General features: G+C 41.8%; 1 long non-coding RNA gene across 1 annotated transcript; it reads left to right on the top strand.

Moving 5' to 3' along the window:
* Positions 1–15430: 15430 nt before the first annotated feature.
* On the top strand, positions 15431–19098 carry LOC130190484 (uncharacterized). The gene is made up of 3 exons (XR_008830979.1): positions 15431–15504; positions 18246–18355; positions 18739–19098. It is a non-coding gene; the product is annotated as an uncharacterized LOC130190484 (long non-coding RNA).
* Positions 19099–20066: the final 968 nt, after the last annotated feature.

The raw sequence follows: 20066 nt of genomic DNA on the forward strand, positions 1-20066 counted from the left end.
TCTGTGACGCTCAGTGGATTATGACTGTGATATGAGGATTTTGCAATATTTGAATGTAGTTTTCTTGGTTGATGTTGTTGGCTGTGTTTAAAAAAAAAGTTTAAACTCTTTCATCTAGCAGTTTAAATGATTTCTAAGCATTTGTTGAGTCAATCGAATGGGTGACGATAGTTACAGAACGTGACCTCGGCTGGACGTCATTCTGTGAGTCTGTCATATCAAATCAAATGTGAAGCATTTAGCGGGATCTTTTGGCAGAAATGGAAATACATAGTTTTCCTGGAAATATTAATCGAGACATCTACATACGGAGCGGGGTCCTCTTCACAAAGTCGGCCGTGTTGCACCGCTACAGAAGCCCAAAACGGACACCGGCTCGGTTTCACGTTCTCACGTTCTTTTCCTCACCGTCCACAATTCTTCTTCTCACACACGGGTTGCAAATTGTAACTTCAACACAACACAGCAGATGGCATCAAATCCTGCCTTGAACTTCAAAGCATGCGGTATTATGTTAATACATTCGTAAAAGGGAGGACAACATGTAGAATTTAGAACCCTTTTAAAAATACATCTAAAATTCCATCATTTATTTATTATTTAAAGACAGAATAATGTAGTAGGCAGTTTATACAACTTTTTCCCCCCGTTTTTACTAATTGTTTTTTAATTGCACAGTTCAAATGCACATTTGATTAATCACTTAATCAATTCTAATTCAAGCACTGAAAAAGTCTATAATTAGTTCAGTAGCACAATTAGTCTCCTAAACAAATTGCCCCCGAAGGGACATAAAAGATGTATTGAATTGTACTGAATGGAATGAACCGCGGCCTTGTGAAGCACGTCTTGGAGAGGAAGCTGCGGGTCTCCGACTGAGTGTCAGCTGATGAAGCTGGTACTGGACGGGACCAACTGAAAAGCGCTAGCTGCTCACCCCTCTCCTCCCAGGCGTGTTGGAGAGCTACAGTGTCTTTTGGGTAATGCATCCTTATTTTATCATGATGTGTAAATTGATGGATTAATGGCCTTTACATATGAATGTTATTTATATATTTATGTATGTGTGTGTGTGTATGTGTGTGTTTGTGTGTGCATTTTTAAAAACATGTTTACACTAGTGGTCAACACCATAGAGCAGGGGTGTCCAAACTGTTTGCAACCAGGTCCAAACTTGACAAAGTAAAGATGTTCCTTCAGACATTTTTTTAACCACAGACGTTACATGAAAATACACACTGTTATTAAACAAATGTCATCGTCACAATTACCTTTATTTTTCTAATGACAAAGTAACCTAAAATATTATAATGTAACCAATTCTGCCTTTCATTCAGTCAGATAACAATGAACAAACTGTTTGGAATACCTTACATTTCTATGAGTTAAACTAGAATGGGCACTCGGTAGAGCGCATACCTTCGCATATCACAAGATTGGGCATTGAATTATTAACATTTTGGCATTAGTTGCATGTCAATTGGACAAAAATGTATCGTGCTATGGTAAAAAAAGAGTTTGACCTTTCCATAACCTTGACCTTTGACCCGATTGATCCCAAAATCTAATCAAATGGTCCCCGGATAATAACCAATCATCCCACCAAATTTCATGCGTTTCAAGAACATTTGGACCTTTCCATGACCTTGACCTTTGACCCGATCGATCCCAAAATCTAGTCAACTGGTCCCTGGATAATAAACAATCATCCCACCAAATTTCATGCGATTCGGTTCAATACTTTTTGAGTTCTGCGAAAGATTTGGACCTGTTCATGACCTTTGACCTTTGACCCGATCGATCCCAAAATCTAATCAACTGGTCCCCGGATAATAAACAATCATCCCACCAAATTTCATGCGATTCGGTTCAATACTTTTTGAGTTTTGCGAATAACACGCATACAAATAAATAAATAAATACACGGCGATCAAAACATAACCTTCCGGCATTTTCAATGCGAAGGTAATAAGATTGCTTAATGAACATTTTAAACAGGAGTTATAAGTGATGCAAAGTGTTCTGTGATCATTACACTTTAAAACAAATAAATTTTGCCCTTCTCTTTTACAAGATCTTTTCAGGAAATAAATAGTTTGTGTCACATCTAAAGGTTTTCACTGTTAATGACATATTTTACAATTCAAAACACTCAATTTCAGATTGATCAATGAACAGGTTACTTGCTCTTCAGCTGATGCATTTAAATAAACAACACTGTTTACTGTTATACCAATTTTTTACAGGAAAAACAAATTAAACAGAACAGAAAATAAACACTGCTTTCTTAAAGCAAATTGTGTGCATCTGTTGTAACAATCAGAATCCCCGTGTGGAAAAACTAGACTGGGAAAAGAGGATTAAAGTACGCTCACTTTTACGTGATGAGGCTGAATTATAGTCAGCAGAAAGTACACAGTCTCATTTTACTCAGATGGAGAATAACAAACAATTCATTTTAAGTGGTCAAATAGAGTTGTTGTTTCTATGAGTTAAAGACATTGCCTCAGTTGCCTCATGCAATGCTGACACGAATGAGAAAGGTGATACTGAGATCTAGATTTCAGTAAAGAGACCAGCTCTGGCTTGAGGACAGTGGTTGAGATGCGTAAAATGTCACGCAAGTGGGAGTCACTCATCCTCGATCTCAATCGGTTCTTGTTGAAGTTCATGACCGAGAATGTTTGCTCAGATTAATATGTGGAGCCAAATAAGCTCAGCATTTTCTTAGCGAATGTCCGCATTTCCGGAAACCTGCTTTTGTCCAGCTGCTGGTAAAAGTCAACAAGAACACTGGTGGTGGCGGCAGTCATCGTCCCACTGCAGCTCAATGAGCTCCAGCTGCAGCTGTGGAGGAGCATCATCAGGGTCCACGGAGAAGGGAGAAGAGAAAAGCAACATGTCATTTTCAATAACTACAAAGTCCCGAAAGCGTTGGTTAAATTCCACAGAAAGAGATGCGATAGATAGCTGTTGCGTAACTCTTCATTTGCCCACCGACGTTGTTCTGTGGGAAACTGTCAAAGACCACTTTCACCGTTGGGAAGTCAGGGCTCCATTTGGTGACAAGAGTTTTTGGAAAAGTTGCAGTTTGGTTCGAAAGGCCTTGATGTGAGCATATAGCTGGCTCACCACTGCATCTCTTTCTTGAAGATTACCATTCAGCGCATTCGGATGCTTCGTTATGACAACCAAAAAAGCCAGATTTGCCAGCCATACAGGATCGGACAGTTCTTCCAGCGGTTGTCTCTTCTCATTCAAAAAATTTCCAATTTCCTCTTTGACAGCGAAAAATCGCTGCAGTGCGGATCCCAGACTGAGCCACTTTGACAGGTTTGATGCCGTCCCCCGTAGGTTTCCCCCACAAAGCACCGAAAGGATTGGCCAACAACAGGTTCTGTTTGGTACACATGCTTTATTTCACCACAGCCTGTGCCACTGCTCTCTCTCCCCAGTCCCTACTGATCCTTTATAGGGACATACACCTGATTGGCGTCAGCCGAGGCCAATTAGACACCCCACCCCCACACACCTCCACAGCTGCCACAGCCACCTCACATCGTTGTGATATATTACGTCACCGTATTCAGCGTGGATGTCACGCAAAGCGGTATAGAGCTTTAGAGCGAATACGATGGATCGCCTTTGGTTTCATGACATCGTCACATTGTAGATGTTAGGAGCAGAGAGCCTGCTGGTGAATGATACAGTGAAGTTTAATAGCGTTACCTGCTTCTTCGCTGACTTCAATGCAGATCACAGTGGACAATCCACTTCGCTCCCCAGCCATGGCGGGCGCACCATCGGTAATGATCCCAGAAACTTTACTCCGGGGCAGTTTCATATCATCAACAGCTTCACACACAGAAACGAATACATCTGCTCCTCTGGTTTGCCCTTTAAGGATTTTGAGGTCAAGCAGCTCCTCTGACACGTTCATGTTGTCATCAACTCCTCTTTAAAAAAAAAAGTAGTTGTGCAGTGTCAGATGCATCGGTGCTTTCGTCTCAGGCTAATGAGAAATAATCAAAAGCCGCTCCCCAGTCCCCCAGTTGGCCCTGGATGTCTAACGACATGTCCTCATTTCTCCGTGCCACAGTGTTACGTGCCGGGCAAACATTCATAAATTCTTGCTTCTTCTCGGGGCAAATGTTCTCCACCATTTTCATGACAGTCTTTGATAAACGCACCTTCAGTAACAGGTTTGCCATGTTTAGCTAATAACATGGACACTTCATAGCTGGCTTTGCTGATGTTTTCCTTTGACTCACAGGCCGCGGGAAGAATCGCTGTTGCGATGCCAGAGCAGCGCGATCACTCCCTGTTAGCTTGTCGTATGTTGTAGCACGTTAAGACTCGTGGTGTCTCTTTATGTTGATCTCCTTTAACAAGGCAACAAGTCTCTTTATAAATTAGACAAACACAATTGCTTCGATTTTCATTGAAGAAGTATAGTAATTCCCACTGCTCCTGAAAGCGTTGCCATGGCAGAAATTTGACGAAAAAGGTTGCGCCACAGATTCAGAGCCAGATAACATTGGAATGGTTCTGTCACTGTGTGGTGAAAAGAGGATTTACATCTTTCAAGTTTTTCTGATTTATTTATTCTGACAGTTCTGGCGGGCCATAAACAAAACATTAAATGACTGTAATTTGCCCGCGGGCCAGACTTTGGACATGCCTGCCATAGAGGCTCCATTGTCTGAACCAAAAACGAAAACATGTTATTCCTCCTTTCAACCGCCTTTGTTACCTTTCACAATAAAAGCTCTTTAAAATAGCTTCCAACCGTTTTAACCTCAGACATAAATGCTTATCATGGTAAAAAAAAAAAGACCCTGGTAGTTGAGCAAAAATGTACAAACCTTTTTGTTAAAAAACTATTGCAATATATGTGTGATATCTGAAAACGAATATTTTGTCTTTTCCGATCTTTAGTTTTTTAGGCCCCAGTGTGTCAAGCTTTTAGGCTCATTGTGTCTCTTAGGTCTATGAAATCAGAAATAACAACCCAAAGGGCATTATTTACTGTAATGTCTGTTTTATTAATCGCATTTTGTGTCAATGATGGCCAATACAACTCGATCCGTTGTGAGTGAACTGATACATCATGATGTATTTATTTGTCTGTGCTCAAACAGTCTCCAAAGCCCTCTGTGGTCGAGCTGGGCGGGACACGCCGCCTGCTCCCTCTGACGCTTTGCGTCACAACTTCTGCCAACCCCGACCTCCACTTCTCCCTCCTTTTCAACGCCTGTTTTTTAATATCACTTTCACTTTTGCTATCTCCACGAATGTTTTAACGCAGCCATCCCTCTCACTCTCTCTCTCTCTCACACTCACACTCACGCACACATACTCTCTCACTTCCTCACACACCCAGCAATCTTTTTAAAATCACTTCCTTGATTCACATCTTTGCCCTCCCCATTTATGAGCACTTTATTGAGAAGCTGAGAGGTGGCAGGAAAAAACAGCCATAATTGCCTCGGGTGGTAAGTTATTGGAAAATGGATGAATTGCTTTCTTCAGGGGAGGAGCTGTGAGAGTGTCAGGAATAAAGAAGGCTTCTTAATAACACTGAAGGTCAGGTGCAGGGGTGTTGGGGAGTGATTTCTCTATGCTGCAGCAGTATGAGGGATGAATAAATACACATAGCATTTTTCTCTCTCTCTCTCTCTCCCTTCCTGCATTTGCAATTCATCTGTGTGTGTTTTTTAAGGGTGTGTGTGTGAGTGCAAGGGAAAGGGAATTGGGGCAGCTGATATTGTAATTCTCTGCCAGCTGGGCTTGGCTGACTATGGTTAGGGCTCCTTTTGTTAGGGTCGTTCAAGTTCATCGGCACGGTAACTGCCAGATACCCCACACATTGCTCGGTTACGTTTGGTGAGGAGGATGGGGCATCGAAAAACAGAAGGATATTTTTTTGCCGCATGTAGTCAACCTAATAACACTATAAGTCTGCTGAGATTTAAAAAAATGTTTTTTATTTATTTTTATCATTTCTCTGTGTGTATTTTTAACACTTTGGAACATTTTCATTTTCCCTTTCACACCTAGTTTTAGAGTTTCGGAAAGTGCAGCACAAACGAAAGGTGTGAGAAACTCTTTGAGTGCCGTGTCTTTGTCGAGGAGCGTGTGACATTCTTTCTGGTATATTAGGTTGATTGTAATGACGCAGTCACAGACTCTTTTCCATTTTGGGGGCGACTACATTCTTTCTTTTTTTTACCTCCGCTTTCAGGGATTTTTGACATTTCGCTACATTCAACAGTCAGAAAAACAGAGATTTACAATACGGATACATTTATATAATATGTTATCATGTACATACACAATGACGTGGCCACATTGTGAAAATAGTGTCCGTTAAAACCATTAAACCAATACGAGATCAAATACAATTCTAACATGCATTTCTGACAATCAAAAAGGGTTAAAAAATGAGTTTTGTTGCCGAAATCTTACCGACTGGAGACAGAGGTTGATTTTGAAAAGACCGTGTTCGTGTTACGATCTAAAAATAAATGCGTGTTTGCAGTCTTACTCTGCTGGAAGGGACCGACACAGGACCTTCCTCCAGGAGACCGCCGTTTGTGTAATGTGTGGCGTAATGAGACTTCACATCCAGAACAATGGTACTTATTTCAACCCATGCCCATTCTTTTCCTGAGCTTTACCAAGCGGTTCAGTTACTGTTTCGTTTCAGTTCCACTTTTCACGGGGCCGGCGCAGTTTGATCCGCCCAAGGCATTATAACAGCACCGGCCCAATCAGTCTGCTGATAACATTACAAATGGGTGCAAATCGCCTCCCCTGAAGCACCGGTAGTCCCTCTCCGACGTCCTGGAACTTTCTGTGTGGCGTCGACGCCTTCCCCGCATATAAACCAGGCGCACGAGGAAAATGTATTATTCATCGATACGCGTCTGAGTGAGATCAATCACTCACTCAGGCCCTTAATGCCCTCTATTTCTATTTATCGCATTTCTTTCACGATCAAATTAGTCAACGCTGACAGACGGACACACGATGAAAATAGATGTAAAGGCGACCGTCAGCACCGGCCAGCAGACCGGGTCCCGTTAGCGCATCGCTGCCGTTCCTTGCGACGAGAACTGCCCGGGAGTGCCAAGAGTTCTAGCTGCAGAAATTCCCGAGAGACTTGACACGTTTTCGGATGCAAAAGGAGGTTTTTTATTTCCCCCGCTCACACTTCCCCCTTTGCGTATGCCATTGTACTGTTCTTTTTTATTTTCTGACTCGCTTATCTTACCCTCCAAAAGGCCCTCCGATCACCTGACACCGGTATCTTTTTCAGAATTTGACAGATGGCGTCGACACGGGCAGCAGTCCCCATGTTGCTGCTGCTCTACCTGTCGGAATTATGATCAGTTCAACACATTGCTCGTTGAGTTCGCTTCAGATGGACAGGTGTTTTTCTTTCTCTTTTTTTTCTTAGCATTTTTACACCGACAGCAGAGTGATGACTCGATGTCGCAGATCGCGTCTTGAACCCTCAGAGGCCGCCAGGACGCCACCAGTCCGGATCGAGCTCACGTTCGATATCTTCTTCTTTTTCTTCTTCTTCTTCTTCTTCGGGCATTCACATATGGTTCAATTCAAGGCAGTGAGGACCCTGATCCAGGTAAAACGTATTGTCCGTGATCAATATATTAAAATAGGGTATAATTACATGTAAAATAGCTTTCACTGTAAATAGAACAGCAAGGCCTTACACTGCTGTGTGACTGAAGAAAACAAGAACAAGGAGTTGATGACAGTAATGACACAGGTGTTAGGATGGTGTGTTGGGAATATAACGAGTGAGGAAAGGAAGTAAGTCAGAGTGTTTCAGAGAATGGGATTTGTATGGACTCAATCACAAGACTTCCACCAACGCCAATGAATATACAGTATATATACATACACATATACAGACATTCAAAATGTCTGCACATGCACACACACATTTCCCAAAGAAAAGACCATAAGAGTTTCTCAGTGGGAAACTGGGACAAACTGTTCTGGCATGGGAAAACGTCTGTGCTCAGAGAGCTTTGGCAGCCAGCGAAGCGGACGGGCGAGCTAGTATGTGTGTCGGAGTGGCTACACACACACACACACACACACACACACACACACACACACACACACACAGTATTACAAAGTAGCTGGCCACATTAGCAGATGTAAAATGGATGTGGCGCAGCTCTCTCCCTCGTGTTCACGTTTGTCCCATTACCCTGAGAAATGGAGGGAGAAGTGGCTGCATTTGGCTCGACTCATCAAGATCCAGAAGTAAACACCATGGAGGAGGAGAGTATTAATATTCCACAAGACAATACCTATGGAAGATGATCATGGGGTGGGAAAAGAGCTGTAAACAGGATGTAAAGGAATAAAATAGACAAGATGTGAGGACGGATGAAATAAATTTAAAAGTAAGCTACATGGGAATAGTGAGGAGGAGAAAAAAAGAAGAGAAACACATCGGAGCAAAGGATTTCTATTTTTTTTCATACCATTTTCATCTCACTTTCATTCAATCTCACTTTATATTTCTCTCCACCACTGCTGCTCTCATGGGAACCAAGTTTTTAGTTGGTTGAGCTGTTTTGAGGCGCTGCGAGTATTTACCAGTGTCTGTGTGTGTGTGTGTGTGTGTGTGTGGGTACGTGCGTGCGTGTGCTCGTGGGAGGTGTTAAATTGTGCAGGTGTATCAGGAACAAAAGAGCGCGGAGGATCAGTGAGTCGACTATTGCCATGCTGTGTGTGTGTTTTAGCGTATTTTGTGAGTGTATGCGACTGTGCGTGCGTGTGTGTGTGTGTGTGTGACGGAGAGAGAGCATCATGAAACTGGAGGATTTGTCAGAGGAAAACAGCACAAGGCGAATCCCACTTAATGTACAAGTGAATACACACACTCATGCATGTTGAGTCGAACACACAAATGCACAAACATGGCAGTGGATAATGTTGATTAAAAAAAGGAAATAAATTCCAGTCGGCACTCGGTGACGCAAATATGATTCTGATTTTCTCTTGGTTTTGAGGGAAAGGAGTGGCTCTTGACAAAATGGAGCGCATTCCAAACCCAATGTTTTTATTTCTTGAATGTCAGCCTTTAGAAACTTTATGAAGCGGTGCCTTGAACACGTCTTCTGCTCACATACAGGGGGAAGACAAACGACGGAACACTACAACATCGAAACGTTTGCTTAATGCACATGACACAAAGTGCATGTGTGTGTGTGTGCGTGTGTCTGTATTACATTATGCAAATCCTATTCAAATGCAATAACCTGAGCACGGGTGAGTCAACAATATAATTGGGTTGGAGAAACCGGAGCTCCAGGACAGAGCTCCATCTACTTGGGAAACAAATAGGCCTTCAGCAGATACACAATTTGTCAAAAGAAAACAACAAACTGATATTTTGGGGTTTTTCTTTTTGTTTCCCCCTTCCTTTCGAACCCTCTCTTTCAGAACTTTAATGAGGTGCAGCGTGGATGCTACTTATCTCTAACCATCCCTTTCCATGCATCCCTCCAGTCCCACTATTCCTCTCCCCTAGTCCAGTTACACTGCCTCCACATTCCTCAGGGGGCACTCACAGAGAAGCATTCAGAAGGAGGCTGTTTCTTATTGGGTTGTAATGAGCTGCCTTTTAAAAAATGTCCAAGATGCAGCATTTGTGACAAAAAAACCCCACTTCCATATGTAAATATTTAGGCAATGGAAACTTTTTAACACTCAACCAGTGAACATATATACCGTTATCTTTTGAGTGTTAAAGTAACACTGAACATAGTGTTAACATTTCAGAGTTAACGCAACTCTGATAAGAGTTATTATTTTACTTTACACTACACTGAGAAGTGTTAATTTTAATTAACACTAGTCCGATTGTCAAATATAAATAACACTAAAAGTGTTATTTATATTTGACACTTCTCAGTCTAGAATAATAACTCTTACCAGAGTTGCGATATCTCTAAAATGTTATCATTCTTTTCAGTGTTACTTAATATCACATTACATTTCATTTAGCTCACATTTTTATCCATTACGGCCAGTAATAGCTTGCAGCCACAGACGAACGACCACCTTAAGCCCTGACTCTGCAAAATGTGTTATTGTTCCTCGTAGTAATGGTGGAACATTTTGATTTCCTCTTAAAAGCGCCATCAATTTGAAATCCACACTCACCTGTGTTTATTATCCCTGCCAAAAAATGCAACCGCGGACGCATTGGGCTTAAAGTCACCCATTGCTCTGAAACGGTCTCAATTCTGCTTACTTGAATGCGCCATTGGAATGATTGATTCTGACAGCCGGACATGCAACAACCTGATATTTGGAAGCTGGTCACAGTTTCAACTCTATGTTTAAAGCTGACCACTTCCGTTGACAACCCGCGCATGCATATTTCTGATGTTGTTGGCTGTGAAAAGGGTCTTGCTTAAACGTTTAATTATGTCAGTGAACAAAGAAATAATCTTGGAATAAAACATTCCATATTAACGGTGACATGTAATATATTGGTTTTGGTCTCTTTTTTTTGGTGTGTTTTGATGCAGCTTTGTTAATTAATATATATATATATATATATATATATATATATTGTATTGACGAGCACATTTTAGAAGGGGTTTGATTCATCACCGGCCTGTTTTATTTCTGTATTTTTGTATTAGTCACTTCACCTTGTGTGCTTGCTGCTTTGAACTGCTCTGGGATTCAATCCATGTTCACCATGTTCCTCTGAGAGATTCTGGGTACGGTGACAAAGATTATCCTCAGTGGTGACGAACACACAAAAGCAAAGAGGGACAAAAAAGAAGACCTGGCTGGCCCATACGGAAATGTACCTTTCATAGCGATAAATTTACACGCATCGCAAAAACACAAGTGATTTGAACTTCTGTCACCACAGCTACGTGTCCAGAGCACCGTATTGAGAATCAAGCTCCGCTCTAATGGTCAGGTGAACATTCAATGAATTTGTTTTTGCCTCACCCTCTGCCTGTTCCCGTGCTGTGTGTCTCCAGGGCTCCTTACCCGAGGGAGTGTAATCAGCGGCGTGTAACACAGCTGGACACTCGGAAGCCTTCGCACTAAAACCTGAGCGGCAGCGGCAGCCCTTTGTTGGCTTTTGGTTTCTTCCGCATGTTTTTAACGTGACAACACAACACCCAATGTCTACGCTACATTCCTTCCATGTACTTTTTAGTTTATAATTCCCTTCGGCTGTGAGCATTGCACCCTCTGTGGAAATTGTGTATTACAAAGCCTTTCTTTTTAAAAGGCACTTTCTGTGTCCCACATTTCAGATTTTCTAGTATGTATTTCAACTCTTCAGTCGAAGCACTTTTATTAATTACATATAATTTTGTACACTTAAAATGTTCTTTCAAACACTTTTGTTTATTTAACCTGTCAAAGGAAGGTTACATTTGTGTTTTGTTTTAAATGCACACTAAAGATTGTTATTATTATAAATTTAGCGTCAGAGCTTGGCTGTGGTACACACCAAACACAAAATAATTTGTTGTGATTGCTTTATTGCAAGGCAGCACTCTCATCATTACAATTTATGTCAGTGGGTGTGTTGGGGGGTCTGTTTGTGTGTCTGTGTCGCACTAGTCGCGGTGTAACCAAACTTTTCCTGCCAAGGATTCACAAAAGTGTCATATAAAGAGAATTTACATTATCCGTGTCAGGTTCTCTTGTGACAGATGGGATGTGGGTGTCAATATCTCAGCCTGTGCCTGTGCTGCCTACTTTATGGATGCATGTTTTGTGGGCGTTTAGATCTTCTTACCTGCATTCTCTCTCTCCCTCTCTATCTCTCTCTCTCTGTATGATCCCTCCTTCTCCCTTTAACCATGAAGAATGTGTACGTGGTAGTACGGATAAGTCAGGAAAGGAGAGACCGTGTGGTTCTGTGTGGGTGTTGAAGAGGGAGGAATAGAAAGATGGAGCAAGAGGAAAGAGGTAGAGCTAGAGAGATGTGTTCATAGCCATGCAGGTAATACACAATTTCACTGAACGTGTGTGCTCTTTACAATGTTACATTGTGTATGCTGCATTTTTATACGTCTAAATTTAGATATTACATTAAACAGCTCAGGGAGTCTCTTCGAGTCCTTATCATCAACACCGATTCTTGGGAAGCTTTTGGTGCATTACATTTTTTTTACATACACAGGTCCCAAAACACCTCATTAGTTTAGTGGCCAGACTCTGTGTTGCAGAATGATGTGATGTGGTCCAAAATCCTTTTTGCCATAGAAATTACATCAGGAGTAATCTCTATAAATACATTATACATCATATTTAGGTATCGGAAGCGTGCTGGTCTCCGTTTGACCAATCATGTTGGAGCAGGTAAACCGACACGTTCTCATACCAACACGGCAAATACTGACGTTTGGTCGCTTTCTAACAAACTGGCTAGCCCAGCGAGTCAACATATGACGCTACACTTCTATCGCAGTAAACATGTGGTTAACGTTGTGAATTCAAACAAAACCACTTTGTTAGGTTTAGGAAAAAACATCATGGTTGGGCTTAAAATAAGTATGTAAACTAAGTCAAACTCAAACGACGCAGGGTAGGTACGCAAAACGTGTCACAAACATCACTCACTTTTAAAATAGCTTCACCACTTTGGGACACAAACGCCAGTCTCCTTGTTCAAAGTCCTGTGTTTGCTTGCCTCCTCCTTCTCCCATTGGATGTTTTCTTTTTAATGTATTTATACGACCACATCACCTCAGCATTTTCTTTAAGCAACTATTAATGACGTGAATGGATTACATCGCAGCGACTTGATAGCCCGGTGCGTCTCAAGAGTGCCTTGTGCGTCGGCGTCAGACGCTGAGGGGCGCAACGGTATTTGGCAGCGTGGGAATGAGAAGGGGCTGAGTAAACAGTCCATGTGGAGAGCGAACGAGGCAGAACGCATTGGCCGAAATGCAATCTCAGAGCCCACGGGCTATCGTCGAGCTATGATTTAGCTTCATATTGGTTTAAAATTGGATCGGAGCTATTTGTGAAACATTCCCGTCTTACAACTACCACCTCAGTTTAAATTGCTCATTAGCCTATACATTAAACAAAAAGCAGTGCAGGAAGGAAGACGTCATAGCTGGATATCCACAACCCTAGAAAAATAGGCACATAGGAGAAGTTTGCATTCAGTGCTTTCTGCCAGAAATCTCCTGAGGTTTACAGCAAAACCTACTTGATTAGGGAAAAGATCATGGTTTGGGTTCAAATGAAGCTGTTACGGCAGAAAGCCCCACAGGCAAAGTTTTGTCATGTGCAAAATATAGCTCCTTGCCCCCAGAGTCTTATCCAAGCGATAGCCAATCGTTTCCGAGATGAGAAGCAGCTGTAAAACGTCTCTCATCCCCCCACCCCCAACTTGCATAGTTAACAAGACGCTATGTTAGAATGTGGTATTCGGACAAGAAAGATTTTTGCCATTTAATTTGGAGGAGATTTTTGTTTCGGTCCAAGTAAATCAGAGCAGCATCGATTCTTGGGAAATAGAATCGATAAACCCGTCTCTGGTATTTCTCCTGAGAACGTCAGTTGGCAGTAGCTCATCTCCCTTCATCCTAGAAGTTAAATGTCTATTTTTTTTAAATGCACATGTGCCTGCTGGGATCCAAGGTGTAGGCGTGACTCTTTCAGGCCTGAGGTGTTGTTTTGTGTGTGTTGGTGGACTCAGCAACATAAAGTGTGATAGAAATGGAATATGTGGGCAGACAACGGTGTGTGGTGTTGGCAAAAGTCTGAATTTAAATGGCTTTTGCATTGTGCTGGCCACCTGGACTGTTGTTTATACCATGTGTGGCAAAAACATAGCAATGCTTGCATTGATCGACTCCAGCTGCTCGGGTTCACATTGTAAACAGTTCAAATGTATTGTTTGCTATCCTCCGAAATTAAGCCTTTTGAAATTGAAGTTTGATCCGGGTTTGAGCAAGATATATAGAATATGTTGTACACTTCATACTGTGCAAAACAGATGTGCCTGTTTCTGACCAGGATCCGTTATGAGCGTTAATGACATTTGCGTTGCATAAAGGAGAGTGATTCATTGCTCAGACCTGACCAGATATTTTTGGAAAATTATCACTTTGCATGTGGCCAGTCGAGCGTGCCAGTTTTAGCTTGGCATGTGGAGGCTCAGCCATCCAAGGTCATAGAATTCATGTGGAAATAGCCAAAAATAAAGTGGAACATTTCAATGCAGTGGGTTTAGGTCAGTGAGACAGAAAAGGTGTCGGAAGGAGACGATGCAGGTGAAATGAAATTAAAGACGAATGACTGACACGCTTTCAGATACAGGGAGACAGAGACCCTCCAGACGAGCTGCCAGGTGAACAGTGGAGTATTGATTTTTGTTGACACTCACTTTTAAAAGCGACAGCCAAACTCGTTGCGGTTTCCAAAAAGGTCCATGGATGTTTCCAACCACTTCCCAAAGATGTTGCTTCAAAGTTGCTCAATACGAGACGGGGAGCATTCCTATTGACTCTCAAAGGCTGTCGACATTGCGACGGCTGAGCCGGCAGGCTCCCGGCTAACGGCGCTGACAGTGCAAACTACGGCAAAGTGCTGGCAGAGTTAACGGTGTTTGTCAGGGGGAACCGCAGGGTAAGTGCTCCGGTTGGATATTTATCAGCTGGAACCACAATACGAGAGTAGTGCAGATCGGGCCAAGACCTGAACAGTAGGTCACGCTCACGATGGCATAAAAGCACACACGGGTCGGCTATGTCAACAAAGGTTGTGTCAATTCCTTTTGCTTCCATGATGTGTGGTATTTACTTTCTGCATTAGTATATCCATCTGGCACAGACCACTTGTTTTTGTCTGTTCTGTCTGCAAAAAGATACAAAATGCAAAGGCGGGGAAGATCATTTACAATCTGAAGAGTTTTGCTATTTCGGACCATATATGTGTTACTCGGACTCCCTTGCAATTTTCATTTTCCTTATTCCTTGCGATATTTACTGATCTGTGTGGCGTTCCTTATCAATAACACTCAGGCCAAGTAAAACAAAATAAAAAACTGTTTCCCGAGGCTTTTTATAGTAGTATTATTGGAGTGCCATTTCTAGACTTTTTTTCAATTATAATTCTAATGCCATGTTCCGATCTCTTTTTTTGTTCTTCTTCATGTATTCATTAAAAAGAAGAAAAAAATTGCAGTTTGGCAGCTCAAGAGGGGATTAAGAGGAAGAGAGAGAGAGAGAACACAAGGTCCAGAGATAGATGAAGCAAGTAGGAGGAGATGTGGGATTCAAAAGAAGACACGAGGTAGGAGATGTGAAGCGGAGATGCCGTGTTGCGAGTCGCTGGAAGATGAGACGACTGGGCTCAAGATGTTGGGTTTTTTTTGCCAACAGTGAGCAGATGTTGGACCCACAGGCCTCCACCAGCATGCCGCCCCTAAAGCTGGCACTGCAGCAAAACGCACACGTACGGTACATGTTATCATACATGCTCTCGTTTGTGTGTAACATAACGAGGTCAGAGAGTTGGATGAATGCACAGTGAGGGGATGAAAGGAGTGTGAAATACATTGAACGGTTTCATTCTCACACAGTTGATTGTGGGGTCAAAAGTGTAACGGTTATTATTTTGTCAGCTGTTTCTCGTCCCCAGGCCGTCATTGGAGTGAATGTGAATTTGAATAATGATGAAACTACAAGGCTCATAATTGCATCCCGCATTAATTACAAAGCAAAATGAGTTCATGTTTTCCTAATGTAATCCACGATGTACTGTAAAACAATCAGTTTCCTATTAAATCCACTCCCAGGGCACGCTATGAGATTTTCATCCTTCTCGTTGATGATCTCATTTGTTTAGGTCCTGTCTCAAAATCAATCAGTTATTGATGGTAACATGCTACATGAAGCTTTAATGAAAGGATTTTACAAAATACAGCAAAGCAGCAACTTTGGCGTCCACCTTAAAATCCAAGAGAACATGATGACAAAAGGTGACAAAAAAATACACGTCTAAACCTAACCTAACCTTAAACACGTTAAAGTCAAAGTATTCACCATTAAAAGTAACAATTACCATGATGGTGACTTGAGTTTAGTCCCTACAAAGGAAGGCAAATGCCAACAAAGGGACTCTGTAAAGAGATTAATGTCCCCACAACAGGGCAAAACGCCACCGCCACTCACACATACGGAAATGACAGCAGGGGCACTGGATCGATAAACATGTGGCAGGAGATGAGAGACCACAAGAGTGCATGATAAATATTTCAAGTTTAGCACAGCATATCTGTAAGCCATCAATCAATCTGTAGATGCCATGGTGAGATGTGTTTGTGAGGCTATTTGTGTGTGTGTGTGTGTGTGTGTGTGTGTGTGTGTGTGTGTGTGTGTGTTGTGGCTGCATATCAGTGTTTTGTACCTGTGAGTTGCAGAGACAGTTTACAAATGCAGGTGTTGATGCCTTCATGGAGTGTACGACTGCATATATGACGGCTGTCACTGACGGTAAATTTGGCTTGACGTTCCAATACATTTAGGAGGCTTCATTTACGGCACACACACCTGCAAGGTTGTTGGCAGTCTTTGTGTACTTATACCACCTGAGGGATCCCAATGTGGTCCCAAAAAAGGCCAGATCTTCAAAGGAAGGTCAACGATGTCTTCCGGTCAACATATCACACAGATTGGTGGAGTGGCAGCGTTTGTAAGCTATTCCTTTAAAGCCATTTACAGCCAACACCGACTCTCAACAGACAAAAGCAGAAAAATGTGATTCCCCATTCCAGCCCTGTCTACAAAAAATGACCTTCCTATACAATGAAACTGCAATTTGAATTTAGGTTGGAGGGAAATATATTTTGTCCTGGATTATGTTTACTTGTGACTATTGCAAATTTGTTTCAAATGAGTCCAAGGAGGTCAGAGTGGTGGAGGGGTCAAAAACACAAGTCTATTCACCAGGAACCTCAACCTAACCGAGTACCTTTACTCCCTGAACCTAAAAGAGTACCTTTACTGCCTAAACCTAACAGAGTACCTTTACTGCCTAAACCTAACAGATTACCTTTACTGCCTAAACCTAACAGAGTACCTTTGCTGTTTAAACATAACCGAGTACTTTTGCTCCCTAAACGAAACCAAGTACTTCTTTTATTGCTTAATTCAATTTTTGCAATTTGAAGGCAAAAAATCGTTTTGTAGCACTTCTTGTTTTGTCTCGTCTCAATTTACAACGTTAACCACGTGTTTCAAACTGCGACTGTAATTCAAGAAAAAATGCCTTTTCCCTTTGAAATATGCTTGCGAGAGTGAATTTCAGTTGAATGAGAACGTGTTGCCCATTCAGAGGGAATGGTTACTACACTATGTACACTGCTTCTGTGTGGTTGCTTTGTATTCATTATATATATATATATATATATATATATATATATATATATATTTCTATATCACCATCTGAAAGTCCAGCCAGTTTCATTTGAATAGCCTAACTTGCTCCCATGAAAAAAACAATTGCGCATCAGGTGAAAAAAATGGAAGTAACCTTAGGGAATGCAGTTCATAGAGCAAAGCTGATGTCCTCTATGGACATCATTAGGAGCAATATCAAAGTTATTACAATTCATCCTGAGGGGAACATGACTGTTTGTGCCAGATTTCACAGCAACCCCTTCAATATCCTCAAGATATTTCAGTCTGAACCAAAACTGTCAACCTGCTGGTGGCAACACGCTCACTCCCAACTCATCAACAACTGACACTTGGTCAGTGGCCCCGCACTTCAAACTATGTCGCTCTAGATTTCCCTCCAGCGTCAGTTTTGGACGTGCAGAGGGACTGTGGTTCAATTTCTGCTCGTTACAGCCATAGTGTCTTTTCAAAGTAAACTTTTGTGTGCACAGCAAACGTAGTTTCTGCTCAGTTTCTTTACAAAATACAGATGTCTTCACAGGAAAAGTAGAATTTCTGCTTGTGACGTCCATAGTGTCTTTTCAAAATAAACTCTGTGTTCACAGGAAATGTACAGTTTCTGCTCATTAGATGCAGAGGGGATTTTCTAAATAAACTTCGAACATAGGTATACTTTATATTTTAGGTTGACTTATGCAACAAAACTACCTGTAGGCTTAGGATAAGATCGTGGTTAAAATAAGTATGTGTTAAGTTTGTAAGTTAAAAACAGCGGTCTCCTTTGTCTCCTTGCAGGTGGAGCTGGAGAATGGAGACATTTGTCCTTTATCCAAAACTCACCAAAAATGGTGGGAGAACCAGTGGATCGACAAATTAGTTTGCATCATCCTCTGGGGACCATGAATGTGAGTGCAACGCATAATGGCAATCCATCCAATGTTGGTGATATAGATTGACAGACTGACAAGTCCCCTGAGTCACACCGCTAGTGTGGCTAAGAAGGGAACTAGCCTCAGAGGAGCAGAGGAAGGCAATTAAAAGAGATACTCGCCCAGTCAGATAGCTATATGAACCATAGGTAGTAAAGAGCAATTAGAAAAAGAAATGCATTCAATTGTGGCAGTAGGCCAAAATGTTCATTTAATCATATAACATAGCTATGACAACAAAGAAATTACAGAGCAACTTTGTACTGTCAGTATTTCTCCTTCTTATTTCGACATTTGTGGAAGACATAAACAGGTCACATCTATGTGGAAGCACCTGTTTCCTTCTCATTGGTATTCAGCCCGGTCTCCTCAGACGGATACAACAGGATGATATTGGTATTCAGCCCAGCCGTCTGAATTCCGGGTATCGGGATTCGGTACACAGCCCAGCAGTCTGCTGCCCCTGACCTGATGAGCTCAGACGGCTGTCCGTCCAGATGAGAGCTCGGATCCTTTGGGCTGGATTTGTTCTGATGACGGTGCAATCCCCAGATTGTCGTCCTGTGCCAGGCCCTATATGATTAGATCAGCAGGCATAGATGAAGGATCGTGTGTGCCTTTGTGTGTGTGTGTGTGTGTGTGTGTGTGTGTGTGTGTGTGTGTGTGTGTGTGTGTAGGTGGGAGTTTGCATGACCTGAAGGCAAAAACATTGACCCCCGTTTTTTTTCCCTGCTCCTTCTTTTTCCTTGCTGGGGTTTTCTGTAATTCTTGTATTTTCGCGAAGTTAAGCTTGACATGTGGAAGCAACCAAATAGAATAAAGTAGACTGACTTGGAATCACATTGACAACAGAAGTCTGAGCTCAGTTATTAATTATGTATTTGATCTTGGTTTGGAATTGAGCTTGTTGGCAGGGTTTGTAATTGATTGTTTACACCACAGACACACAGAAATGGGTACGTAACAAAAACAGAAAATCACTTATTTGTGCAAAATACAAAGTTGAATATATATTTTGAGATTAAGCGAGTTAATTAAAAAGGAATAATTAAATATTCGATTAGTTTAGTGGCTTAGTTTATGCGAGATAAATGACTAGATAAATTAAAATCCAGTTAATGCTTCTCTAAGTTATTGTGTACTTGCTGACTTTAAGCTTCTTAAGTAACAAAAATGGCATAGGCACTGAAGTAAGCTGAAAAACCAATGTGGATGCATACCTTGAGGCCTGTTGCCAAAGCTTTTCATTTGAAATGTTCAACAATAATATTCTAACCGCAAACAGAAATGAGCCGTGGCTAAGCCCCACCTGCTGCTGCTACTCCGTCAAGGTGTTAGGGGTACCATGGAGCCCACACTGTCACTAACTGCACATCGTGGATGGATATCAAAAGGTTTTACAATGTGTTTGAAGACAGCCACGGCGTCTAAACGGATTCAGCAACAAAACCGTGTGAAAAAGGTAAAGATGGAAGCTACAGCCTACGAATCACAGTGTAGAAGTGAACCACCACACCACCTGGCAGCCAACACAGTAGACAATGAAATTAAGCAGCAACCCAGTTCCCGTAAAGCCATGCATGTCTGTATTAACTCTTACAATCATTAAAAAGCAAAAGCAGCTGGTGTATACATTCAGTATATCTTCAGTAGTTAGCATAGCAAAGAAGAGCTAACTCTATTTCAG

This window comes from Pseudoliparis swirei, chromosome 24, assembly GCF_029220125.1.
Source record: "Pseudoliparis swirei isolate HS2019 ecotype Mariana Trench chromosome 24, NWPU_hadal_v1, whole genome shotgun sequence".
In the NCBI taxonomy this organism is placed as follows: domain Eukaryota; kingdom Metazoa; phylum Chordata; class Actinopteri; order Perciformes; family Liparidae; genus Pseudoliparis; species Pseudoliparis swirei.